This window comes from Strix aluco, chromosome 5, assembly GCF_031877795.1.
Source record: "Strix aluco isolate bStrAlu1 chromosome 5, bStrAlu1.hap1, whole genome shotgun sequence".
Classification (NCBI taxonomy): domain Eukaryota; kingdom Metazoa; phylum Chordata; class Aves; order Strigiformes; family Strigidae; genus Strix; species Strix aluco.
Window position 1 is genome coordinate 6,795,769 of NC_133935.1, and position 6,000 is coordinate 6,801,768.

The window sequence follows — 6,000 nt, forward strand, 5'->3', positions numbered from 1 at the left end:
TGCCTCAACGCCTTCGGGAAATCCAGTGTGCACGGTTGTGCTTAGGTACGGTACGAGAAAGCCGATGCTCACAACCTACAAATGTAATGGGTGCCCATGGAAAGCGGTGCGAATTTACCAAGCAGGACTGGGTACCTAGCCTCATTTCAGAAATGGCACACAGCTACATGAAAGTGTCTGTCCAGTTCCTGCATCTCACATGCACATCTTGTTCTTGATCCAAGTCTGAGCCTCCTTCTGTGGGGACTTGACCCTTAATTGTTCTGTACAGTGACATAAACGTCTATGGGAAGTGATCTTGTAGCAAATTCTAAGCTTGGACTAGAAGGAGAAGGATGAATTAAGGCTAAGGCAAAGGACTATAAAACAGGAGATGTGTCTTCTGCTCCAGGCCTGCCACCCTCTGATTTTAGGAGAGATGAACCAGAGCTCTGTGGTTTCCACTCTCCATTTTTAAAAGAGTATTTTCCTATTTCAGCAGTGCTACTGTAAGGATAAGATGTGCTAGCTGACCAGAGATACTTATGTCTTATGGTGACGTAATCATAAAAAAAAAGCAGTAAGATAATGGACACATCCAACTTGTTACAGATCCAATTACGAGCTAACTAGGTTAAATGTGCAATTTACAGAGAGCTGAATTTGATTTTAAAACCAATTTGGAACATCATATTGCTGATTGAGGACTATCTCACTGTATTTGAATCCCAGGGAAGTTAGAGCCGAACGTCTAAAAGCAGCCTCAGGGCTACCGATCACCAAAAATGTGTGAGGATTTATTAAGAGTCCCGTGCTGAGGGTTTCTGGTCTCTCTCAGCTCTCCCACATCGGGGAGCAGCAGGCTAGTTGCAAATGCTGACTTTAAGGGCTGACAGGTATGAATGGGATGCCTCGGTTTCCACACAACCCTGCACCACCCTTGGTCTCCTTCTGGCCTTATTGTTGTTATGGAAATACTGATGTCACTCTGGTTTCTGGCTGGAGCAAGATAAGCAGGAGCCCAAAGACCCTGTCTGGTGAGATGACTGAACAGCTTAGTTCTAAAACCATCCTTTGAAAGCTCCCTGGCCCAGCAGACATACCAGTGCTGCTGAGGTAGGAAAGTCCTGTCGATCTTTCAGATTATTCAGTGCATGTAAGGGATAAATAAGAACACGAGTTAATGCTGGAGACTTCATTTGTTTTCTGATTTCACCATCCTTTGAATGAATGGGTGTGTTTCAGCCGTTTAAGAAACCTCTTTAGACTGTTCACTTCCAAGACTTCCCCTCGCCATAGTCTCCCTTGTCCCTAATGTGGCTTTTTTTGAGAGGTGTGTGAAGAACAGCCAGCAGATATTCTCCTTCCTTTTCTGCTGGGTTTCTCTGCCAAGGTGTTGGGTGGCTTAGGCCAGCAGTCAGGAGTGGCGCAGGGTGGAAGGCAGGAAGTACCTCTGCTCTGTACATGCTGTGTTGCGTCCACTTTGTGGTATCTTGCATCTGTTTCATTTGCTAACTCCCTGAGCAGTGTTTGCTTTGTAAGATGTTACGTAATTTCCCCAAGGTGTTAACTTCTCATGCTGCAATTGAAGCACCCCCTGAATCAGAACGAAAGCCATTTCTGAGTGCAAGAAAACAGACATATGCTGCAGAGATCTTTGCATGATAGCTTGTTTCCTGTGATGCTACTTACAAATTTGACTTAGTCAAAGCTAGACTATATACTGTAGATGGCAGAAGGGGATCACAGCATTGCCAGTGGATCAAGCACAGGCTTAGCACTCAGGAGACCAAGGGTGTGTTTCCAGTTTCGCTGCTGGTCTGCTCCATGACATATAGAAGTCATGTCACATTGTCACATCTCAGCTTCCCCATCCATAAAGTGGAATAATGATGCCTACTTTGTGAAATGCTTAGAAAGACACTGATGAAAAGCACTATCTTAGAATAAAGCACTGATACTATTCTTACTGGTTAACTTTATTTCCTATAGGTAGCATATTTTTAGGTGATATCCCAATCTTTCCTCTTTTTATGTAGAATTATAACTTTTATAACAGCTGTTTTGTTTTTTAAATTGTTTCTTAGTAGTGTGATACTGTTATGGTTTTCTTTATCCTCATCAGATTGGTATCTGAAGTTATTCCAGACTCCAGACAAATTGTCTTCCTCATAGTATACAGCAATAAATAACTTTGAGACAAACAGGTATGACCATCTCACATTAAGACCTACATAAACAAAATATTTTAGTGCTGACAATAAAAGCTTGTTCTTAGATAAACTAAAATCTACAGCAGGTTAAATGCAGCCTTGGTTGAAATTGATGTTACACCTAAACGTGTGACAGAAGTATCATAGGAAGGGGAGAGTGAGGGCACATGGCAACCACATCTCCTGGAACTCAGAGCAGGGGGCAGAGGGGACAGGGGGTGCCCAGAGCATTGTTATGCCACTGGTGTGAATTTGTGGCTACTTTTTGCTCCAGTGGTAACCCCAGGGAAAACAGTGAGCACCTACATCCTTTCTCCTTCCAGCAGAGCTTGGATGTAAGCTAAAGGGTAGTTGATACTCGCACTTTCCTGGACCCCACTCGGTACATCTGAGCCAGTGTCAGAGTCCAATACTCTCTAATTAGGAGCTTTTAGATATTCCATACTTGGGCACAGGGTTAATGTTTAATACCATATTTACTTACCTGAAATTATTTGACGTTACATGGGATTTTAATTTAGCAGAATGATACAGCAATGTACGTAAATCACGATACAAATACGAATTACACTCAGCAATTGCAGGAGACAGCTGACTCACAATACAAATGTGTTTCTCACCATGGGTCTCTGATACTCTCACCGTCATGGTGGTGGGCAGCCTCTGCTGCTGGGAAGTAATACATGGTTTGAAGCCAGCTCAGGCACGGATACAAGGAAAACTATCCTGAGAAGTCTCAGAAGTGAATAGTCTAGAACTATTTCAAAGAGGTTTCTCATGTATACAGTCCTCATCCTGGTCTGGCTAAGGCAGGAAGACATTTGCGCTCTTTTGTTTAAGTCAGGGATGAGCAGTTCTACAGCCGGTTGATTCACGCAGCTGATGTAGCCATTTATCTGGAACAAAGGCCACCCTCCGGTCCCCTCTGTGTCAGGGGAAGTTCAGCTTTCTGCACAACAGCTGTGGTCACTCACTCCATGCATTCTTCCCTGGGCTTCATGAGCACGCTGCCCTCGCCTGTCTCCTCAGAGGCTTTTTCCATTGTTGGGGTTCAGTGATCGGTCACACCAGGATCTGTGTAAAACATTGCTTCAAACAATTATCAGAATGCCTCTATTTATGTTGCCTGTGATTCATAAAGCTTAATTTCCAGCAACTATTCCTCAGCCAGCACTAATTACCTTATCTGGTAAGAGATTCACTTTCTGGATAGGTCAGGGTGAACTAATCTTCCTTTAGAGTTAGGTTCAATGACAGCAAGACATCCCTGAGACTTCCCATTCCCATTTATCCTCTTGCTCAATTGCACTGACAGAACTGTTTTTCTTGGTCCCCTTTGCTCTCTGGCAAGGTAGACTTCATGCCACCATAAGCTGGGTGGAATGAATTGAGCTGGAGGTTTTTTTTCCAATTTGAAAGGACACAGTCAACTTGAAAATTAGTCATTTCCAAAGTAAAGTGAATAAAAAGAATTACAGGTACCATATCTGTTCTTGAGATTTCCTTATCAGGATTTTGTAATCCGAGCTGTAAACTTTGTTCCACCTCTAACAACATGGAACACTCAAAAAAAGTAGGAAATTGGATGTGAAGATGGTATGATTGAAAAAGCAGTTCAAAATGTGTGTCAGATGTGCAGAATACTTGATAGAGAATCCAAATTCCCCTCATGGCTACTGTTAGTAATATTAGGTTTAGCATTAAATACATGAAAAACATCCATGGAAAAGGACAACTATGCATTGGCAACCTTCCACTATTTCACTGTATCGATAAGCAAGTCATTGCAGCAACATTCATCCAAATTCTGCAGCAGTAGTGCTGCAGACTAGAATTTCTGTGTCATTTTGTGATATTTTTGAAAAATAAGATTTCATAAGTGCAGTAGGATAAGACAGCATGTGTTATGTGAATGCAGTAGCATTCTCTTTCAAACATGAACATTTACTCAAGTACCCTTCGTGGACAAGGCTTACTGAAATTAACAGAAAATCTTCAAAATTGTAAAATTAACCATCTGCATAAGACTTTGATGGATCTGGAGCATTTAAAACATTGAAGCCCAACTCTTTCTCAATACTGTTGAATAACACTAGTAATATAATGTCTGCTCAGTTAATTATATTTCAGTCTATACTTTGCCATAATTGCAATTGTTACAGAGTAGTTTATATAGAAAATGAAAAAGAAAGGCCCCCAGAAAATTGGAGGGGTGCTGTCTTTGGAGAAAGTTGAACATAGGATATTGGGGCAGAAGTATTTTATATAGCATGAAAGGCAGTTGGCATTTGAATTATGTATGCTACAAAAAGAGACTTATAATATTTAACAAAGTGGGTGCTCTCTCTGCAAAAATTGATTTTCAGACAACACGTATCAGAGCTACTGCTCACCTGGGCAGGCAGATAGATGCCTCCATGTGCACAAGACTAGAGTTCTGGAGTACATTGCTTCAGCAAATTCATGCCCATGGACTGAATGAGAGCCCAGTTGAAGCCATCAAATTATCTACATCTAAGCTGTCTCTTTTTAAGAAGTGAGAACAAGAGAGAATTTGATAGGTTCTTGGTTTGCTGCCTTTCTCTTTTTCACACTCCTCAGTTACTATTTCAGCAGTTAACAAGATTTTCCAAATACTAACAATATTGCTGCATTTGATTTATGTTGTTCTCAAATGCACTGTGACACCCCTAGTAAAGATAAAAATTAGCAAAAGTAGAGTGCTAGTGTGGCCATTCACAAAGATATCTTAAAAACAATTTTTGTCCATTTTAGACTCTAATTACATATGGCTGCCTACAGGAGTTTTTCTTGGAAATGCTGAAGAAAATCACAATCTTTCAACTTGTTGCAGGAACAAAAAGGTAAATTATTTCAAAAACTTAATTTAAATACAGCTCATCTCCAGAGAAGCCAAGAGGCATTTTCTGGAGCTAAGGCATTAAATTACAACTTTCTACTCCTTTAGAAATCTGTGTGTAATATACTCACTTGCATTAATTTAAAAATTTGCAAGCTCATCCTACAAAAGCTTCTTTTATTTTTGATACTTGTATTTTCATTCAGACAGAGATTTTTGGAAGACCTTCATTTTCTCTGCAAAATACCAGTTTCAGTGTGTGAGTCTGTCCATAAATGCAAATCAAATATAAAGCTACCAAATTAAATTCTGACTTTTCTCTGGTGAAAAATTGAAAACCTCGTATTTCTATAATTCACTACACACTGCAAACACTGCTTTTCATATCCATGCCTTTCTTGGGTTTTTATTTTTTTATTCATTGATATCTGATAGTATTGACTGGCTGCAGAGCCAGAGAGCTCTATGAAGTGGATTGTTATGTTCTTCGAGGAAGACAGAACAGAATTGGACAGTAGGAAATGTGTTTCTTTTAATAATTTTGTATCTGCATCTGCATGCAGAAAAAAGCATCCAAGAAAGCAAGAAAGAGGATTGTGTTTGTTAAATTTTTTTCAGAAAGTTACACCTTTTCCTTGTTAAATTTGCTAATAGAAGCAACAGTCTCTGCTACCAAATAACAAATACTTGTACGTGTGCAACACAACTTTGGATTCTTCTCACTGCTTAATTCTAGGATTGCCATCCCTTGAGTGTAGGAATGTCACTGTTGCTTACATACAGTAGTTACTGCTGCTTTGCAGTAAGGAATTTGTTGTCTAAATAAGGGAAAGCAAAATTCTTCAGCTTCTTGTGCTATAAATTGGGTAAGCACATGCAGAGAACTGAGACTTAGAATTCCTCATCTGATATATACATGTTTTCTTATCAGCCAAAGTAAACCATTGC